Source organism: Pyrus communis, chromosome 9 (assembly GCF_963583255.1).
Source record: "Pyrus communis chromosome 9, drPyrComm1.1, whole genome shotgun sequence".
Lineage (NCBI taxonomy): Eukaryota > Viridiplantae > Streptophyta > Magnoliopsida > Rosales > Rosaceae > Pyrus > Pyrus communis.
In genome coordinates this window covers 5,153,544-5,176,507 of record NC_084811.1, presented here as the reverse complement: position 1 = coordinate 5,176,507, position 22,964 = coordinate 5,153,544, and the positions used below count along the sequence as shown (strand labels likewise).

General features: G+C 35.0%; 2 long non-coding RNA genes across 3 annotated transcripts; one reads left to right on the top strand and one right to left on the bottom strand.

Annotated features, from left to right (window-relative positions):
* Positions 1 to 7,083: 7,083 nt before the first annotated feature.
* Positions 7,084 to 9,930, bottom strand: LOC137745751 (uncharacterized). 2 transcript variants are annotated; one of them, XR_011069725.1, is made up of 3 exons: positions 9,215 to 9,930; positions 7,596 to 7,695; positions 7,084 to 7,405 (listed from the first exon to the last, which is right to left on the bottom strand). It is a non-coding gene; the product is annotated as an uncharacterized lncRNA (long non-coding RNA). The 2 variants fall into 2 exon arrangements; XR_011069724.1 differs by lacking the exon at positions 7,084 to 7,405 and having other exon boundaries at positions 7,642 to 7,695; positions 9,215 to 9,377; positions 9,513 to 9,930.
* A 7,441-nt stretch (positions 9,931 to 17,371) lies between these two features.
* On the top strand, positions 17,372 to 19,000 carry LOC137746056 (uncharacterized). Its single transcript, XR_011069760.1, has 2 exons — positions 17,372 to 17,935; positions 18,140 to 19,000. It is a non-coding gene; the product is annotated as an uncharacterized lncRNA (long non-coding RNA).
* Positions 19,001 to 22,964: the final 3,964 nt, after the last annotated feature.

Sequence of the window (22,964 nt, the reverse complement as noted above, 5' to 3'; positions counted from 1 at the left end):
AGAAATAACCAACTGAATTGAATGAATAGCAAACGTTTGTACAGTAGCTTTTATAACACTACATTCCTAACTAATTTGCCTATGTGGCAATCCTCTACACCTCTCCTTGTTACATTCTAACCAATCAATATTCAACACCTGTACTTTAGTTATTAGGTCTGACCCGTTGACTTTGACTTTGATCATTGACTTGGGTTTCGATCGGGACTCCTCCTAGGCTAATTTCGACGTCTTGGATCCATTTTTTATGTCTGTTTTCTGAAATTCAATCGTTTGAGTATAGTTTTGTTAATTGGACCCTTTATGTGCTTAGGTGTAATTATTAACGACGATTTCGTTCTTCCTATTTCGCGTGGCTCTTCAGCGGTGAAGTATCAGTGAGTGGGCCCCTTCTAAAATGCATGTTTTAATAATAGAAATGCATACATGAAAATCTTGATTTAATGGTTACGTTTTATGAGTAAATTAGATTTACACTTATGATATATCATGCTTTACTGCGAATATTTTGGAATAACATATTTTATCAAACTTATGTTCTTCGTAGTACATATGATGGATGACTATATACTATTTATAAACATGTTTTCTTTACACTTCTTTATAGTATATATGTTGGATGACTATATGCTATGAAGATGATTTTGAAATATATGTATTTATGTTTGGAAAGAGTATATTCAATGTTTTGTGCATATCTAGTGGTCACTGTTCTGCCTATGGACGATGATACTTATATTAAACCTCTCACCTGAGAATTCTTGCACCAAGCCCCGTCGAAGTTGATTTTCAGGCATCCAGAGGGAGGCATCATCCATTTGATAGGGCTCACTGAGATATTGTTGACTGTAATTGCAGAAGAGTGAATACAAATGAACTCATGCCACCAGGTTATTGCCTTAGAGACAACGACATCAGGAGTATCACGTTTACCCTCCCAAATATTTGAGTTATGAGCACCCCAAATAGCCCAACAAATGATCATGAATATATCAAATAAATTGGGAAGGAGTGGGTATGCCACCTCCGAAACCTAATCAATAACAGATGTAGATCCATAACCTCTAGAGAGATAACCAATTGGTGCACAGAGCCAAACACATCTAGCAAAATGATACTCCCTAAGGATATGATATGTGGATTCCCCATGGAAGTTACATAAAAGGCACGATAGATCCATCGTTATATACTTCTTTGCCAGGTTACATTTGGTGGGAACAATGTTGTTATAGAGACGCCAAAATGTAACTCGAACTTTAGGTAACCTTACCCCATAGGTTAGACTTGAATTCCCTGATGATGATGATGAGGTACTTCTATTGACAGGAGTTAACCATTCACGGGCAACATGGTATGCAGATTTAACTGAGAAGCACCCCTTAGGTTCGTAATGCCGAATCAGCCAGTCCGGAGATCACGGATTCTGATGGGAATAGACTTAGTGAGGTTTATCTCTTCCTCGTAGAACAACGATTCAAGAATGTCCTTCTTCCAAACTCTTCTATCTTAGTCGATAAATTAACAAACTAAATCCAAAGAGTAGTCAGTTGGCTTAGGGGTGAAGATACGAAAGGATGAAGGGAGATCGATCCATGGATCCCCCCAGATTTTAACATTTAAGCCATTGCCGATTTGCCAACAAGCACCACATTTTATAACATCCCTGGAAGCACATAGGTTTCTCCAACAATATAAATAATTGGCATTGACTGGTGCCTCCAAGAATGAAGAAGAGGGGAACTACTCAGCCTTTAGGACCCGTGCAGAGAGTGATTGAGGGTTGTTCATAATTCTTCATGCTTGCTTGGCCAACAATGCTAAATTAAAAGCATATAAATAACGAAGACCTAAACCACCCGCGTTTTTGGGCAAGCACAATTGTCCCAAGAGAGCCAATGAATTATGCGATCCTCGTCACTATTGTTCCACCAGAAAGAGGCAATCATTTGGTTAAGCTCATCGTATAGATATTTAGGCAAGAGAAAGCAACTCATAAGGTAGGAAGGTATGGCTTACGCTACTACCTTCACTAGTAACTCCTTGTCAGCTGCATTAAGTAGTTTCCCCTTCCAACTTTGGAGTCCTTTCCATTAGCGCTCCTTGATAAATCCAAAACAAGCCTGTTGATTTATACCCATAATCGTAGGAAGTCCAAAGTACTTCTCATGTCTTGCAACAAGATCGACACCCAATAAGGCAGCCAAATGAGACTTCTCCTTGTTACGAATATTTCTACTAAAACAAATTTCGCTTTTCAAGAGATTGACTTTTTGTCCGGAAGCTAATTCATACTTAGAAAGAATATCCGCCACTTGGTTGCAATTGTCGGTAGTAGCTCTAGTAAATAAGAAACTATCATTGATGAAAAGAAGGTGGCTCACAGGGGGGCTCTTGGACATAACAAAATTCCTTGAAGGAGACCCTGTCTTTCCTTTCGATTAATGATGGTTGTGAATCCCTCGGCACATAGGAGGAATATGTAAGGGGATAACATATCACCTTGGAAAAGACCCCTAGAAGGATGTAGATAGCCAAAGGCGGATCCATTAACAAGAAAGGAGTATGTCATAGTAGAAATTATGGTCATCACCAGGTTGATCCAATTTCGAGAAAAACCAAGCTTGCCCAATACCAATGTCCCTGAGATTTAAAATAATAGAAATGTCCTTGAGATTGTCCACCGTCAATCATTTTGGTCATTCTATGAAAAATCTTTGTTAAATTGAAGAAACCACCAGTCCAAGAGGAGGGGTTGGTTTGAAGAATACACCCTCAATTTAACAGAGATTTTTCACGGAATAACTAAAATGATTAATAGTGAACAATTACAAAGACCACTTATATTGATTTTAGATTACAAGCAAAGTGATGAGTTATACAATCTTAGTAGACCATTTTGGCTAAAAAACTAAAAGTTATTGATATTGTTGTTAGTGATATATTGGTGTCTAAACAGATTGTATCAGTGTTTGAAAGTACATCGATCATCCTCTTGTGTTAGTTTTGGCTCTAGATTATGTCTTGGTGAGAACGATCATTTAAGCAGGTATCGTTGTCAAGGTATTCACAACTACTTGTCCAATGAATGGTTATAGAGTAGAGAAGAGTATAGTTCCATGTCTTATTCTCCGTTTGGATGCTTATAGACGGTGAAGAGCTTAGGACCTCGACCTTGAGCTATGAATGGCGTCACCTCAACATTTTCCCTCCCATTGAGGCAATTCTAGTAGTTCATGTGAGGTAAGTGTAAGAATATGAACATAAGATTATGTGATCTGGCATTTTCTATTTGAGAGCAATTGGTATAACACTACAAGAAAATACGGCTTAGGTGGCAACAGACATTCGTCACATAAACATGAAAATTCGTCACATTTGATTATATGTGACAAAAATCTAGCGTCACTATGCTCATCACCTATACAGTGTCACCTATAGTTTTGTGACGAATTTTACATTCACCACATATTTTTAGTATTTGTGAAGCCGACTTCGTCACTTAATAACTTTAACTGTGACGAAATAAGCATCACAAAACAAAAAAGTCAGTGACCTATAAGTTCGTCACATAACAAATGTATAAGTGAGGAACTTATCATCACCCAACACTACAACAGAATTGGCCTTTTACGGAGCATAAAGGACGTCATAAACGGTTATTCACAGCATGAGCCCCTAAGCAGTAAAAGCCCCTGTCGTAAAAGATGTTTTGTCAAATACGACGTTCCCTAGTAGCCATTAATAATTTAACCAAAACACGCCCCTGTCGTAAAAGATGTTTTGTCAAATACGACGTTCCCTAGTAGCCGTGAATAATTTAACCAAAACACATCGTAAATGATCTTTAAGGCATGCCTTGCACGCCTTAATTGGTATTAGATACGGCGTTAATGGAGTGTTATAATACTGCAAAAGCAATTACGACATATATGTGTGCCGTAATTTATATTTGATACAACGTTTATTGAGTATCATAATATTGTAAAGGCAATTACAGCATACGGCGTACATCATAAAAGAAGACTACCATCAACAATTACGGCTGATTTTGCATGCCGTAGTTTACATTTATTTTTATTTTTATTTTTAACAATTCATTTTAGATGGACCTTACTTCATAACATCTAAATTAATATTGTAAGGAGTACAATAGAAAGATAACAATAATCATTGTAAACGCATTAAACTCTAAATACTTAGATTAATTAGTAAAAATTGTCAATTACATTACAATCAGAAGTTTACAAAAAACCTAAGTTGTTTTGTTCCTCTTACAACTTATGCACATCCTAAAGCTAACAGAGGAAACTAATGATAACCATAAGGCAACATCGTACCAAAAAGCAATATCCTAAGCACACCCTCCGTCTCCATGTTCATGGAGCAACGAATTTCATCACAAAATAGCATCATACCAAGAAGGAAGCGTTGAGCTAATTCTCAAATATGTAGGACCAAAATATAAGGCATCATCATACCAAAAAGCAATATCCCATGCACACCCTCCATGTTCATGTAGCAACCAATCTCATCACAAAAGAGCACCATACCAAGAAGGAAGCTTTGAGCTAATTCTCAAATATGTAGGACCAAAATATAAGGCAACATCATACCAAAAAGCAATATCCCAAGCACACCCTCCATGTTCATGGAGCATCCAATTTCATCACAAAAGAGCACCATAACAATAAGGAAGCGTTGAGCTAATTCTCAAATATGTAGGACCAAAATATATATAGCTAGTAAGTGAGAAAAAAAACCAAGTGTACGAAAAATGTACTTACTACGTTAGCATTTTTCCCCATCCGTCCAACTAGTAGGGAATGGACAATATTTTTCAAATCTTCCAACTCTTTTTCCAACATAATAACTCTTTCACGATTATATGTTTGAACACTCACTTGTTAAGGTGTTGCACCAAACCCAAGTCCCCTTACTCTACCTCTACGTTTAGGTCCAAGCGCTTTGGCAAGAGCATCATTCTTAATAGAGTTCTTATCAACATCTGTTACATTCTTATTTGCTTCTTATATTTTTTTCCTACGATGAAAAAGTAAAATGTTAACTTATAAAATAAAGACTATAATACTAATACAAATGAGTATTAATTGTTCCATCCATTATCGCTACAGTTGCAACCTCTTCGTTTAAAAATTCACCAGATTTCCTTATGTGCCCACGAATCCATACATCTTCCCTTGTTATTGCATTAGGTGTTTCACTTTCTCTTATCTACATCATTAGAAATTAAAAAAAAAAAAAAAAAAAAAAGCACTAAGAGAGAATATTAGATCATAGTCTTCATATAGTAGCACCACTCACAATTATGTTAAAAAGTTGTTGTGATGCTGCATATGGAGTCGACTACGAAGGTGACCCCCAGGGTAAATCTCTAGGGTAAGGCTCATTGTAATCTTTAGGATAAGGGTACGTAAATCACCTTTCCCTTGATTTAAGGGAGGAGACTGATTGGGCTAATGCCTTTGTGTAAGGTTTAGATTAGGTAGGCAACATGCCTTCTTCTTTCTTGTCGGCTGCTTGTTGCAGTCATCATTCCCATCTCTTTTCCCTCTCTCTTCTCATATATACCCGAACTCACTCTTGTACAAACATACATGAAATATACACTGAAACTTTAAACCAGAAAATCTACAAAAGTAAAATATGACTAACAGAAATAAAAATTGTAGTTTACCATCTCTTCTTCAAGGCGAGCATAGCCTTTGCGACTCATTGTGTGTAGCATATTTTGCTTTGCCCTCATTTTCTTGAATCTCTCACTTATCTCCTATATATCCAAAATTTATTCAATATAATTGTTATGGATTTGAAGTACTGAAACTAGAATGGATATATTTGAATAAAAGAAAAGAATTATTGTTACCTTATATTTTGAACCAAAGCGTTTCTTAACTAAACTCTGCCATTGTACCAAACTCACATTATCCTTGAGTTGCCTTGTTGGGGGTGCAATAGAAGGAAGGGAGGCGCTGCATATAGAATAGTAGAGAGAGATATGGGTTTTAGTCTTGGCGTGCCAAAAAGAAGAGATTGGAGCTGGTAGGTTTGGGATGAGAGGAAGAGGTTTTGCTTTGTTGTGTAGAATGAAAGAGTTGAGAAAAGTCTGGATTTTGACAAGAAAACTCTGTCATTGCGAAATGTCCACTAGAGCGCCATCTTTTCCCGCTTAGATTTAATGTAAAATCCCTGAAATTTTTTACATGGTGAGTCTGGCGCAAAGGGAAGAGAAGAGAGGGAATTTCTAGGGATTTTATTTAGAATAGAGTAAAGTGAAGAGAGTGGGATTGGATTAGTAGCCAATTCATTTTTTTTTTTATTCTTTTTTAATTTTACAAAAAACATCAATTTTTTTTAATTTTTGTTTAGCGCCGATTTTTTTAGCTTTTTTGGGGGGCTTGTAGAAGAACGTTGCAATTGTTAATGTCCGCGCACATCTCTTTGTAAATATGAAAGATTTAAAAAGAAAAAAAAATATATATATATATATGGAAGAGTGAGAAGTTTGAGAAAAATGTTAGGTCTGGAGTGGGAAAGTTTAGGCGCGAAGCTACAAGCCATTATTTATAGTTTGTGCCATAAAAGGTAAGGACCCAAATATATAGAAAATTCACTTTACGACATAACGCGATGCCTTAAAAGAGAAGGAAAGTTCGTCGTGTAAATTGTCAAATACAACACACAACGCTTAAGCCGTAAATAGTTTTATTTAACAACTTGCACAAAAATGATGCCGTGAATGCTTGATTATGTGCAAGTATTACGAAATGAACTTTACGAATGTCGTGAATAATATCATTTAAGGCATGTCAATATTGTACGCCATATATTTCAAGTCATAAAAGATCCAAACTGTTGTAGTGCAATATGATCCTAGAATGCCATGGCTGAGGATAAGAGACTGAAAGCGTCACATATTCCTTTGGCATGTCGCGCAATTTGTGCCACATGTATCAAAATCATATACCTACTAGGAACAATTTGTGATGAACCAATTACCACTTATTCTATGCTTCGTCATGTAGAATTAGAATTCATAACACATATGAGGCAATACTTTGGTTAATCACATTTCATTGATCAATAAGTTAGGTTACATCCAATACATACACTAAGGGTATATACCAAAAGCTAACATAAGCATCCTAACACCTCTAAACATATTGAGATGCTAACAAGTTTCTAAGGCATTGAGTCGGTAACAAAACAGGTATACCGTGTGCATGTTTGGAACCAACAACAAGATACATAATATAAGTCATCAACCATATCATGGTCTTTAGTTCAGCACAAGTATTATTGTCATTTGAAAGATCACCATCACTATCTCAGGTGCTTCTTGAATACTTTCTCCTTTAACAACATCCTTCTTTTTCTTCATCTTATTCTTACATAATAAAAGAAAAGAAAATAAACATTGGTGTCTAAAGAATACCAGGTGCATTGAGAATTTGAATAACAACAAAAGAGAAAAAAAATAAGAATTGAAGAAATAGTTACAGTAAGAAGAATGAAACATAACAAACGAGCCTATCTAAATTACACAATGAGTTTTATATGTACTTTAATTTCATTACCTTGTGAGCCTTCCTTGCATGTTGGATGAAATGGTTTTGCCCTTCCCTTGTGATAATACTTTTGTTTCTTACGATTATATAAATTTTGCTTGAAAACATTCTACATTAAAAGGTCATTAATTAACAAGAAAAACATATCTAGTTTCATACCATAAACTACTTATTCACTGTAATTTTAAAACATTCAACTTTTATAAAGATCAAATTAATATCACTACTAATGATTCTAAAAGGTATGTCCTCAAGGCTTTAGATAGCAAGATGATTCTAAAAGATAAGTCTTATAATTTATTAGACGATATGGGGTGACTGATGCTGCATATGATTGATGTTGCATAAGTCACCAATATGGGGTGACTGATGCTGCATATGACTGATGCTGCATATGGATATTAGATGATATGGGGTGACAGATGCTGCCAGATTTTATGTTCCCTCTCTCCATGGGATTCTCTATTAAGTCTAATCCCTTAATTTAAGGAAGATTAACATCTAGATGACTTGTTGATAGTTGTGTGCTAGCAACTTGCTGCACTCCCTTAATTTAAGCAATGACAGATTTAGGGTTTACCTGGTTAGTAGGATTTGCCAAGGTAGGGTTACATGTAACCTTCTACCTCATTATATATCCCCCCTTGTACATTCAATCAATCTATGAAAAAGACATTGAAACTTGAAGCAAAAATATCCACGATATTATCCCCCTAAGGTGTCTCACCTCATCAACACACCCGCACAACTGACCATACCACCCATTGTACATCTAGAGAACTCCAGAATTCTTCATTAACAGCAAGGCAAGGACAACAAAGCATGGATAAGGTTGTATGTGATTTTTAGAGGGAGAGGAGGAGAATGTAGGATTGGAGTTGCAACCTCAGTTATTTAGACAATTATTATATAATCGAAGAGCTCAAATTCATATAAACTTTACTTATGGCTCAACCCCTGCTCAAATCCTTGTAAATTTTTGTAAGTTTTCTAAGACACCAAGGTAAAACAAAATCATCATCCAGCAGCAAAAACACAACCACCATATCCCATTGAAAGCAAAGGCACAAATTATTCATAGGAGCAAATTAAGCATAACTATTATATATGGCAAAATTACAGTACTTGAAAAATTAATAGGACCTAATCTCAAGTCAGTGAAAGCGTTACTTGGGCCTTATCAAAGGCTAGAGCTCCATGGGAAGAGATGGGAAGCACATCTTAGATAAACATACAATTAAACAAGCTTTTAGTTTCTAAAAAATTCAAACAGAACACATAACAGAAACATGCCTAAGCCAGACAAAAATTATAGAAGTAAAGGAAATCATACCATGGTATCTTGATTCTTCAAATTGTAACCAAATGGCATTATAACAGCAGCACAGATGCAACTGATGCCAAAAAATACTAACTAATAACAAATTAGATAAAATAAATGGGGTTTAAATAGAACAAAGCATGAGAAATCTGATAATTAGCAAATTAGTCATAAAAATGGATTAAATTGAACAAAAACTACAAAACCCTAATAATATATTAAATTAGGGAACTACAAATTTTAAGTTAATTTGAAAAAAAAAAAAAAAAAAAAAAAAAAGAAAGAAACAAAACCCCTTGCTAATTACCTCAGATAAGCAAAATCCTTTCAACGATTCATGGATACAAAGGCAATCTCGTTGGTGTGGGACTTATGGCATGGAATTGGGTTGTTTATGGAGCATGATAGAGAGAGGAAGATGGATGCGGAGGAGGAAGGCTATTGGTTTGCTCAATTTTGGGGGCAATTTTCTGCAAATTCAAAACCCTAAGTTAAAAAGAATTGATAATAAATGAAACAATTTTACCCAACTAGAGACCTGTGAGGGTGAATCCGTGGATGTGGAAGTGAAGGGCTACCCAAAGCTCAATATTGGAGACAAATACCTGTGAATCCAACACAAAAATCATAATTGAACAAAAAAGAGAACTATTGGACGACATATCAAGGTAGTCTAGTTGGTGTGAGGCATGAATTTGGCTTGTTGGTTGAATAGGTCTCTAGGGTTTTTGGTTATGGAGAGTGATAGAGAGTGAAAAGATGAGAGAGGGTTTGAGCGATTGGCTCGGAAGATCCTGGTACTGTTATAGTAAAGGTAGAAGAAAATTGAGGGATGAGACAGCCAGTGGATTATAGGTCACGATGATGAAGAGAGGGGAGAAGAGGAAAGTGAATGAGAGACGGGGAGAATTCTCAAAAAAATTTAATGTTTGATTCACTATATTTTTTGCTGGAAATTTATTCCTCCTTTGTAATGTGATGACCACTTTCCTCACAAAGATTCAAATATGCGACCCACTTTGAAATTCCTCGCATACCCTATTTCATATGGCGCCATTTTGTCCCGCCATATATTTTATTAAGGACTGTAGGCATCGAAATTTCGGTAAAATGAATGTTGACCAATAATTAAAATTTCAATGCTCAAATGTCACATAAATTTTACACGTAGCGTGTGACTCAACGAAAAATCAAAGTAAATCGGAAAAGTCATCAAATAGGACACGTGTCAACACCTGGCAGAAATGATTTATTTCATCTGATTATTTAAATCCAAAAATCAAGTTTTGGAATTCTATAAATAGGAAGCCAAGGCATTCATTTTGGAGACCAAGGGATATCACACCAAAACCTTGAAGCTTTGAAACTCTAAAGCTCTCAAGCAAATCCCAAAGGATCAAGAAAGCTTTATTTGTTCTTTGTCAAATACTCCTTCAAGATCAAGCCCCAATGGCCCTTGAAGAACTTCCACCAACTCAAGATCAAGCCCCGGCAGCCCTTGAAGAAAGTGTTCATCGTTCATCATCCGTTCATCCTAAGATCAAGCCCCAACGGCCCTTTGAATCAACAACGTCAACAAATCCACACATCCAACCGTTCTTCAAGATTAAGCCCAAAAACCCTTAAAGATCCATTCATCACCGTTCTTCAAGATCAAGCCCAAAAGCCCTTAAAGAAATCCGCACAACCATTATTCAAGATCAAGCCCAAAAGCCCCTTGAAGACCCGTTCATCAACCTTCAAAGATCAAGCCCTGAAGGCCCTTGAAGAAACTTCCCTCCACCTTCAAGATCAAGCCCCAACAGCCCTTGAAGAAACTTCAAACTGTTCATCCAAGATCAAGCCTCGACGGCCCTTCGATTAATAACACGTCAACAAACCAACATCTTACAGAGATCGAATCAGAGGACCAAATTACAAAGAGATTGTAATCCCAAAATCATTAATACTACAAATATATTTTGTACATGTGTTCTTGTCTCGTTCGTTATCAGGAATTTTTGTGTTTACAAGGACTTCAAAAATTTTATGCCACTACTTCTTCATCTTAAAAGATATAAAATAATTATAGGTGACACTTGTCGTATTCATCACTTAATTTTGAAAGATGTGACGTATTTATCGTCACATAAATTGGTCCAAATTTCGTACCTAGCAAACCAATTATTTGTGACACGTTTAACATTTTGTCACATAATTTTCCTATATGTGACTAATTTTTGGGCGTCACATAGAATTTGATCACCTATTCCATGTTTTCTTGTAGTGTAAGAACGCCTTATGGGAAGATGTATACTAGTTTATGTCAATAAAGGATTCTGTTGCAGTAATGAACTAATATGGATTAGGAAAACATAAGTTGTTTGCCATAAGTATTCTAATAGGGAGCCCTTATTCTATTATGAGAATGATATGTGTATGTATATATATACAACAACCTCTCCTCTCACAGGAACGTGTTCTTTTGGAACTAAGCCTTATTCTTAGTATAAGCAATAAGCATCTTGACAAAGAGAAGAATAGTTGTTGTGCATTCAGGTTGATCATGAATAACCATGGTTGCATCCAATGGAAGTTCTTCAGGTTAGTATGTTTCAGCCTTATATGTATTGGTGTTTTGTATTTTGTTTGGTTGTGATTTGAGTAACTGAATCTTGTTTGTGGTTTAGAGTTAACATGTTGTATCAGAGCCATAGATTCATGTTCTTGAATTCAATCAACAAAATCGTTAAAATCCTAATTTACAAAAAAAAAAAAAAAAATCATCTTTACTGCCTTCAAGTTTTGAAACTGGTTCTAGACTTAAAACTAGGTCTAAGAAAAAAAGGTGCATTTTAATAAAATATGATTGTTTAATTTTTGACCGTTAGAACTCGAAACCTATCTAATTTTGGGGTTTTTCTCGGATCCGGAATACAACATTTTACCCTTTTGATTTTGAGTTTTGTTGATCTGGGCTATTCAAGTTGCTGCTTAGTCTTCAATATTTATTATAAATGCTTCCGCTGTTAGTTATTGATACTCATTGAATGAAATGGTATGTCTTCTGAACATTGGATGAAATTTGAATTTTGATCTATCTTGTCTCAAATATATTCCTTTCTTCAGCATGATTTGAATAACAAGCATCATGATTACGCTTATTTCTGCCTTTTAATCCCGTGATTATGCATTTTCTCTAATTGTCTGTGGAAGAAAGTTTAGCTTGGACCTTCTGCAGACATCACTCGTTTTATGCAAAAAAAAAATTTATGAAGAATTGCTTGTTTGAGACAAATCCTTTATAATGTTGAGATGGTTGTCCATGATTACATAACAATTGATTCTTAATGCTGTGAAAAACCTTTTATTCTATATGTGCTTATCAACCTTTTGTTGTTAAGATTATGTATATGGATAATAGTTTTGATGATATGATGTGCAATAGACTGAGAGAAGAAATCTGAAACCCTAAAAGTTTTTTTTAGTGATTTCATTGTGTTCTTCAGTGTTTGAAATATCAATGAAGACCCTCAATTTGGCTAACATTCTAATCTTCACTAGCGGGGGTAATTTCAAGAAGTGGAGAAGAGACATTAGTTTGCTATTAACTCTAAATGAGTTTGATATAGCAATTGACAATCCCAAGCCTGTCATCAATGATCAGAGCACCAGAGCCGAAAAAGCAACTTTTTGAGAGATGGACAAAAGCCAATAAAGTGACACTGTCTATCCGAGAGAGTGGTATGACTGATACAATTCGCGGAGGAATCAAGAAACATGATTTGGTTGTTGACTACCTAAATGCAATTGAAAAGAAATTTAAAGAATTTAAGAAAGCTAAAGTGAGTCAATACATGTCTCTACTGACTACATACAAGATTAAGGGCACTGGTTCTATAAGGGACCACATTATGAAGATGACCAATGTTACTGAAAAACTCAATTCAATGGATGTAAATATTGGTGAAAAGTAGCTGGTATTCATGATTCTCCAAGCATTTCCCAACAAATATAGCCAGTTAAAAGTTTCCAACAACACTCAAGACAAAAAGTGGGACATTGATCAGTTGATTGCACAATGTGTACAAGAAGAAACTCATCAAAAACAAGAGAAATGCAAAGAAATTGAGGACGTCAATTTTGTGCAAACTAGAAAGAAGAAGAAGCTATTCAACAATGGAGGCTCTTCTAGTTCTGGTATGAATTCTAAATCATTTAAGAATTCTAAAAGGTTCAGTACTTCTGCTAAAGTAATTGACTCCCCTAGAAAATCTACCAAGTTTAACAAACCAAAAGATGTGTCTAAACTTAAATGTTTTTTGTGCAAAACTAATGGCCATTTAAAAGTGAACGGTGAAATCTTTAAGGATTAGATAAAAAGCAAAGAAAAGGAACATGTGCATGTTTGTGTTGAGTCAAATTTATGTAAGGTACATGTTGATTCTTGGTGGTTTGATACTGGATGCTCCGTACATATAACCAACTCTTTAAACAGTTTTAAAAAACAAAAGGAAATTGGAAATACTTCATACAATGTCTATGTGGGGGAAGGGACTAAAGTTGCAGTACACTCAATAGGGGATGTGAACTTAAGACTTACTTATGGTTTTATTTTACAATTAAAGGATGTGCTCTATGGAGCCAAAAATAATCAAGAGACGACACATGGATTTTTGGGTAGAAAGGACAAAATTACCCTTGAGGAGCACCAAAATTCTCACACGCAAGCAGTTGACAATCATCCCACAATCAAGTCAAAAGTGCCCAAAATAGGTATTTATTCAAAACCTATTTCAATCATCTTCTCCACAAGGTAACCCCCAAAACATTCCTTTTAAATTATGTTAATTAGCTAATTAATAGATTTGTTCCTAATTAATCTATTAATGGCTAATTAAACTACCAATTAACTACAAAATACACTCAAAAACACCAGAAAGGGCCGGCCACCTTCTCCCCCCATGCCCTATATATACTACCCCATTTTCTCTAAAAACCTAGGTCTACACTCTTGCTAAATACTCAAAATTCTCCAAACACTTTTTCTCTCTAAATTCTAACTTTGGCATCGAAGGTTCTTCAGCCAAAGCCCCCCCAACAAAAAATCATCGTGAGCACACACATGAGGCTCTTGGCCTTGACCTAAGTTGTTATTTATTTTGTAGGTGCAATTTTGTCCAAGAACAAGGAGGAAGAAATTTGCATCCACATGCTCTATGTGCCAAAGATGAGAAGAAACTTAATTTCTGCTTCCAAAATTGTAAAAGATGGCTTTTCCTTTCTTGCTGATGATGAATATTTAAAAATCTTTAAAAAGAATTGTCTAGATTTGGTTTTGGGAACTGCTTTTCTATTAGACAACTTGTGGAGTCTAGAATGCTTCGTGGAGTCAAATAATCACTCAGTATTGAATGTTGGTTCCAAAAGGATGCTTGAAAATGACACTTCTTACATTATTTGGCACAAAGGGCTAGGGCACATCTCTAAAGAAAGAGTAATTAAACTGTCAAAGGCTGAATTAATTCAAAGATTGGATTTCACTACTGCAAATGAGTGTGTTAATTGTTTAAGGGGCAAAATTACTAATTTTAGAAAAATGGATGCTAAGAGAAGTCAAGGGTTATTAGAAATCATACATACTAATATTTGTGGTGCCTTTCTAGTTAAAACAATTTGTGGGAACAGGTATTTTGTCAATTTCATTGATAACTTTTCTAGGCTTGGATACACTTTTCTCATTGGTGAGAAATCAGATGCACTTAACTGTTTTATTATTTATAGAACTGAAGTTGAAAAACAGTTAGGGAAGGTTATTAAAATTGTTAGATCAGATAGGGGAGAAGAATATTTTGGTAGGTACACAGAATCTAGGTAGCAAAAGGGCCCATTTGCTCTCTATCTTGAGAAGAATGGCATTGTGGCACAATACACCACAATTGGAACACCTCAACAAAATGGTGTGTTAGAAAGGAGAAATAGGACTCTCATTGCCATGGTTAGGAGTATGATGACTAAATCTAGACTACCAAGTTTCTTATAGGGATAAGCTTTGAAAACAACAAATTATATATTGAACCAAGTTCCCAATAAGGCAATTTCAACAACACCTTTTGAGTTGTGGCATGGGAGAGTTCCAATTTTTGCCCACTTTCATGTTGGGGATGTAAGGCGGAGGCTAGATTTTACATTCCTAATGAAAAGAAGTTAGATCTCAAAACACAATCATGTTACTTTGTTCCTCAAAACCATACTCGGATCCAAGAAACACATAATGCAGCCTTTCTAGAAGATCAAGATGTTTCACATTTGTCAAGGGAAAATTTTTTATTTGAAGAGATGCATCAGATTCATGACAACCCTGTAGCAATGGATTAGTCAGGTTCCATTATTTCCTCATCAATTGTCACCTGCTAGTGAAGATTTAAGTGAAGAATTAGGGGCTCATGTTGATAACACTATAGAGGTTGACCAATTAACACAGTCTACAACATCAATTCCACCTCCAATTGAACTAAGAAAATTTATTGCAATCGATGACCATGTGTACTTACAAGAAAGTAAGTTCAATATAGGTGACATTGATGACCCTCTTACATACACTCAAGCAATTGAAAGTCCTCAATTAGTTCTATGGCACAATACTATGAAAGATGAGTTAGATTCAATGTTCAAGAATCAAGTTTGGACATTGTGGAATCAAATTCTGAAATTAGGTCAATAGGTTGTAAGTGGGTATATAAAACAAAAAAGGATGCTAATGGTAGAATTGAGAGATATAAAGCAAGGTTGGTTGCTAAGGGGTTTACTCAGAGAGAGGGAATCAAATATAATGATACTTTATCTCTAGTTTTCTCTAAAGATTCCATGAGAGTTATCATGTCTTTAGCTGCCTATATTGATCTTGAGTTACATCAAATAGATGTAAATATAACTTTTCTTAATGGAGACCTACAAGAGGATATCTGTATGAAGCAACCTGTTGGATTTGTTGAAAGGGGGAAGGAAAATATGGTATGCAAGCTCAATAAGTCAATATATAGCTTAAAACAAGCATCAAGGCAATGGTATTTGAAATTTGATCAAATTGTCTATGCACAAGGTTTTGTAGAGAATAAGTTGGATGATTGCATATATATTAAGTTCTCAGGATCCAAATTCATTTTCCCATTGCTTTATGTTGATGATATTCTTCTTGCTAGTTCATGTCCACAATTGCTTCAAAGTACTAAAAGAATGATACGTGATAATTTTGAGATGAAAGACCTTGGTGAAGCACATTATGTATTGGGAATAGAGATTGTTCGTGATAGACAGAGGATGCTTCTTGGTTTATCTCAAAAAGGTTATATTGACAAGGTAATAGTGAGGTTTAATATGGAAAGCTGCAACTATGGTCAAGTTCCAGTCAATAAAGGATATAAGTCCTCAAAAAATCAGTGTCCAAAAACTGATTTGGAAATGAAGAAAATGCATTCTAAACCTTATGCTTCATTGGTTGGAAGTCTCATGTATGCAACTATATGTGCAAAACCAGATATTGCCTTTATTGTTGACATGCTAAGCAGGTTTCAAGCAAATCCAGGTGAAGCACATTGGGTGACAGCTAAGAAAGTCCTACGATACTTGCAGAGAACCAAAAGTTATATGTTGGTAGAAGAAATTCTTTGAAACTTATGGGATACACTGACTCATATTGGGTTAGAGATGTGGATGACAGAAAGTCAACAGGAGCTTATATCGTCATAGCTACATCTACTATGGAGGCTGAATTTGTAGCTTGTTTTGAAGGCATGAAACAAGTAGCTTGGTTGAAGAATTTCTTGACAAATTTAAAGATTGTGAATTCGATTAAGAAGTCTGTTAAGATGTTTTGTGATAACAACTTAGTTGTATTCTTTGCTAAGAATAATAGGCGTACTTCAGCTTCAAGGTTGATGGATGTGAAATTTCTTAAAGTTAGAGAACAGGTAAAGAAATGAATTATTGAAGTGCAGCACATAAGCACTACTATGATGCTTGATCACCCATTGACTAAGGCATTGCCTATTGGAGAATTTGAAAAACATGTTTCTTGGATGGGAGTGCTAGAGGGTTTTGATCGATGAGAGTAATCAAGTGTGTTTCAAGAGCTTGGGATTGAACAATGAGTGCAGTTCTGACAAGCTGAGGTTAATTTATGCATAGCTAGTTTGCTAGTTTGATTTTGTGTTTTTAATAAATGTCTTTGTCTTTGTCTCGAGACTCAATGCTTTAGTTTTGAAATATTGCAGTTCTGATGATGAACTAAGTTAGAAGTTAGATTTATTTGATACTTTGGAAGAACAATTTGTCTGTTTTAAAGTTTATAGTTAATGAATTTTATTTAGTCATTAATATGTTACTTTTCATTGAAGATTAATATGTGTATGATCTTTTGAAAAGTGGGAGCATAATCTTGACTGTTTATATTATCCTAAGTCATGAGTCATATTTGCAGATTGGATATATGTGAACTTTGAATCAATACTGCATTTTGGTTGTAGTATGAGATTCTTGGTTTCTATATTTTGAAATGTAATGGGACATTAGTCATGATGGTAAATCTTGAATAAAGCTATGTGATCACTTCTTATAATTGGTGAAAGCTATGCTTGATCTTTGTCTCATGTTCAAGTGGGAGAATGTAAGAATATGAACATAAGATTATGTGATCTAGCATTAGCAATTTGAAACCAATTGGTATAAGAAAGCCTTATGGGAAGATTTATACTAGTTCTTGTCGATAGAGGATTTTGTTGTAGTAATGAACTGATATGGATTGGGAAAACATAAGTTGTTTTCCATAAGGATTCTAATAGGGAGTCCTTATTCTATTATGAGAAGGATATGTGTATGTATATATATACATATATATACAACAACCTCTCCTCTCACAGGAACATGCTCTTTTGGAACTAAGTCCTATTCTTAGTTTGAGCAATAAGCATCCTGACAGAGAGAAGAACAGCCGCTGTGCATTCAGGTTGATTGTGAATAACCATGGCTGCATCCAATGGAAGTTCTTCAGGTTAGTATGCTTCAACCTAATATGGATTGGTGTTTTGTATTTTGTTTAGTTGTGATTTGAGTAATTGAATCTTGTTTGTGGTTTAGAGTTACCAGTAAGTATACAGATTTTTTTTTCATTTTAATTTTCTCATTAATTGAGGACACTTGCTTTTGTGTCCCTGTGTTTTAGTTGCTTATTTTCTTTTATTTTCTTATTTTGTAGTGATTTGAGGGGAGAGGATGGACATGTGAATGGATGGTTTGAGGATGACGAAAGAACATATGGAGATTTTACAAGCTATACATTTGATGGTGGACTTTTTTAGATTTCTAATCTCAATCCTCAGTTAATTGCATAAAGTGTCATAAACAAATTGATGTTTAACGCAAAAGTTTTTGTGATTGATGATTGGGTTAGAACAAAATTAACCGTAAAACACTAATTTTGTTTTCGATGACGAACTTTCGGATTAATTTTGTAAAGAAAATTTTGTCGAAGTTGGTGATGAAGTACTTCGTATAAAGTATGAAATAATTTGAATTACAAGGGAAAAGATATTCAAGGTAAATACAATGTGACTTTTGCAGTGTGATTGAGGAGACATGCTAGAGGAATTAGGTTCTCTAGTTTGATGTACGAGGAGATTCATCTGAACAAAATGGAACCATTGTCATACTTCGTGCAACTCGTTCCTTTACTAAATTATATTAATTACTAATGTTAAACTTTTTATAAAGAGGTTACTTATTAATTTCTTGTAGTTGTCGTAGAGAGCCCGGCGTGAAAACGTCAAACAAAGAAGATGAAATGTCAGATGAAGATGAAATCAGGTTTGAGAGTATTACTCGAGCTACTATTGTCCATGCGCGTCGCCAAACCAACGAGGCTGCCATCGTCTTGCACGTTATGCCCTCTCGTCCCTGCGAGTGTTCTTGGTTCGAGGAACCCCCAGATACTCTTCTTGTTATTTTGTTATCTGACCGTAGTGTTTAATGGTGCTGGTGTTCTTTCCCAGCCTCTATGTAATTGCTACTGTTTTAAACCTTCTTATTATGAATACATGCCGCTGCTTAAAAAAAACTAGAGTCCGCTTTATGAATAATTTTATATATAATTTTACTCTTTTATATATATATATATATATATATATACTTTTGGTTGTGGTTGATCTGTTTAGAAACATTCCTAAAATTTCTTCTGAGAATAATTGCTTTGTTTTGTTTCTCCTGCAGTAGTAAGAGCATGCATGATTTGTTATTTCAATGTTTCTGATTAATCGAATTGAGGATCGTCAGTTTTTGGTGCCTGCTTGTCCTATGTTTTAGTTAGTTAATTTTGTTTTGTTTTATTATTTTGTAGTGATTTTTGGAGAGAGGATGATCCATGAATGGATGGTCTGAGGATCACCAAAGAACATAACTACGCGGAGTTATATATTCTTATTTTGTAGTGATTTTGTGAGTTATAGAACTTTTTTTTACAAATGATAGGATAATCTACATTAGACTTTTGGGGGAAGAAATTCGAACATGTATTGAGACCTTGAGTGTAATAGCAAATACTTTTAACCAACTGAATTATAAACCTTTTACTTTTGCAAGGTATACATCCGATAGGTGCCTTTTTTATTTTTAATCTCATTTCTCAGTTGATTGCATAAAGTGTTAAAAAAAAAAACTTTGATGTTAACACAAAACTAACAATAATTAATGGGGTCATATATAGGAGTCTTTCAGTGTGAATGTCATCTTGTTTTCATTTTCAGATTAAAGTTTTGAGATTGATGATTGGGTTAAAACAAAATTAACCAGCACTAAATTATCCAAAATCATTGTGAGCACAATAATTTCACTATATATCTTACATTTTAACAAGAACATTCTAGGCTAGATGTGACAAATACTCATTGGATTGTTAATGAATATTCATTAAGATCCATTTAGTATGATTTCACCTTACATCATCATCCTTACCGATCTCACCTCTATATTATATCAAATTAAACAAGTCTTAATGGACCCATTAACAACCCAATAAGTTGATTGCCACCTCTATAGCTATGAATTGTCCAAAATCATGAAATTTCTGATGTAATAGGTACTAACTAATGACAGAGATAATGTTTAGTCACTTGGACCACTAATTCCAAAAAGCTTTACTCAAATTAATTGATCATTAAGGGGGAATGCATATAAGTGTCACATTAATCGTACTAGTATTTCTTGTTCGCATTTGTTAAGTATGATCATGGACGTCTCTGAAACACAACCAACCAATCTGTATAAAGTCTAAGTCCTGATAACGATCTTAAGATGGACGTCTCTGAAACACAACCAACCAATATGTATATAGTCTAAGTCCTGATATAGTACAGACAAATCAAATTAGCTGCCCTCGCTTTCATTTGACTATTAATCTTCTGAGTTATCCTATAAAACCTTAATTCTAACTTGGCTTATTCATGGACTCGTGCATGCATGTTGTTTCTCTTAACAACCTCAATTATTTCAAAATCTCAGGACAAAAAGGGACCACGTTATATGCCTATTTGATGGCCAAGGCATACACTATTCTTGTTGAAGGGAAACTTTCATTGTTCTTGAAACGCAGTTATGTGCCGTTATTATTTCATTCAAATTATAATACATATATTTATTGTGATTGATAACCATTGAAGCAAGGCAACCCTTCATCTTTGTTATAACGCGATAATCATGCACCACATAACTTGTATTCTTGATACCTGTATAAATTTCTCGTTTTTGTTCTTGGTAGGTTAAATTAGTTCTCTTTTGCAATTAGTTATTGTATATCCTAGTCATACAAGGGTATAGCTTTCTAAGAAAGATATCAAACTTGGGCATTTGAAGGGGTTTGGGAAGTGACCACATTCTCTATTGGTCCTGTATGTTTCATCTTTCATGTAAGCTAATGCCTTTTTTTGATCGACCCTATTTTGGTCTTACCCTCATTTGGTCTTAGGTTTCTTCTTTAGTGTAAGTAAGTTTTCATAGGGTTCGCTTTCCTTTCACCCATATTTTGGTCTTCGCACACCCTCTAGGAAAGTTAAATAGTGTGAGGTGCTCTCTGGTCTCAAGTGTTCTTGCCTCTAGGTGGTTGCTTCACATTCTTTGAATCCACAACCCATAAGTTTGTCTCATATGTTGATAAGAATGTAAGTCATAAACAACTTTTAATCTAATAGTATTCCTCTTTCGACGTTGAAACTTAAACTCAAACCCTTCGTTTTCACTTGATAATGAAAAGAATTTGGAGCACATTTTGCAAACTGAAGCTACTTCCAAACCAACTGGACAACTCATTAGGAACTTTACTAGTGAACTTGTAGACGGCCGTAATGTGAGACAATTGACCGAGCGCAGGGCTATCAAATTAAGTTTGAAACGGAAACGGAACTTCCATCCAGGAACCTCTGCTAATTTGATTGATTTAATCACAACATGTGCGAGCCATGGTTTAGTTCAACAAATTAGTAGACAGATGTCATTGGATTAATTGTTAAGTACAGCTATCATTATTTGAGAAGAAAAATTGGTTTTTTGAGTCTTGACATGTTTGTCTCATATGGAGTGTGACAATTTTTTGTTTAATATATAATGAGAAATCTTTATAAACCAAACTTTACATGGTGAAGATACAATGATCGGCTTCTAAATGACTATGTGACAAACTCAAAGATCCATTTGAGTGAAGACAGGAAAAAATATGTGGATATTGGATAATCGTTCCCACTTTTCCACTTGATTACAAAATATAGTAGTAATCATGCTTGTCACTCACAATTGAATTAATGGTGCTACTCGTCAACATTAGAGTAACTCCACTCCATAAAATCTCCCTTGCAATTGGGTGATTGAATCCTCCCACCCCAAAAAAAAACTGCTCCAGCCCATGCTAACTGTCTCACCTATTGGGTGGGCCCAACTCCCACGGACTAAGCAATCGGGAGAAAATGGCTTGATGCCTCGTTTGAGGCTATCTGATATCAACGTGACGTCAAAGTGACCCTTGTTATAATTTTATTGTTTTTTGCATCATGCACATGCGCTTGTAGATGCGAGTTGTCCAACAAAAATCCAAGCATGCTCATGCTGCAACAGACTTCTAATCTGGGCTGTTAGATTTCCCAAATCCGATGGTCCTTTTTAATCCTGTTTTTTAAATATTCAAAAAATGCTATAAAAGACTTATTCACACAACCTAGACTCTTGGATTGAAAAAAAGTTCATCCAACGGTCCATATTAATTATTAATTATGTCATTAAATATGTTTAAAAATTAACAATAAAAATAAAAAATTAAAATTAAGAGAATATGAATTGTGGCGTGACCAAGACGGGATTGTAATTTCGGATAAAAACACGTAACTTGATGCGATTGTTAAAAGTCCTATTCAAAAATAAACGTAACATGATTTTTTTCTAAAAACATTAATTTTTATAATATCAATAGCTTTGCAATTCATTTAAGAATGAAGATACACTCGGACAGTTACATTTTGCAAAAGTAATAATTGCTAATTGCCCAATAGTCCGAAATATTATTGCCCCTAAGGGGTAGGATTGCTCTTAAGGCTGCTAAGTCATTACGCTTCTCTCTCTCTTTACTTTGATAAATACATTTAGGCTGAGTCATTTATACGAGGAAGAAAATCAAATATTTATATAGAGAAATTTGAAATGTCACAGTATATCACGGTATTCTAAACTTTTATACACTGTTAATCTCATATCTTCCCAAATGCATAAAGTTCTTCTCTTAACCGCGCATAAATGAATCTAAGCGGCTGAGTCAACGGCACACTTGTGGTGGCTGAACATAACATAATTTTTGCATTTGACTCCATTTCCCACTGCACTTACTGTTCCTAGCTAGTAATAGTCCGCACAATCTAACTTAGGGTTCTGGATGGAAACCCTAAACCCTAACAAAGTTGATACCTAGACCTTACGCCACCATCACGCTTCCTCATGCTCAGGAACCAGGATATTGTTTTGTATAATTGGAGAGATCATGAAGTTATGTA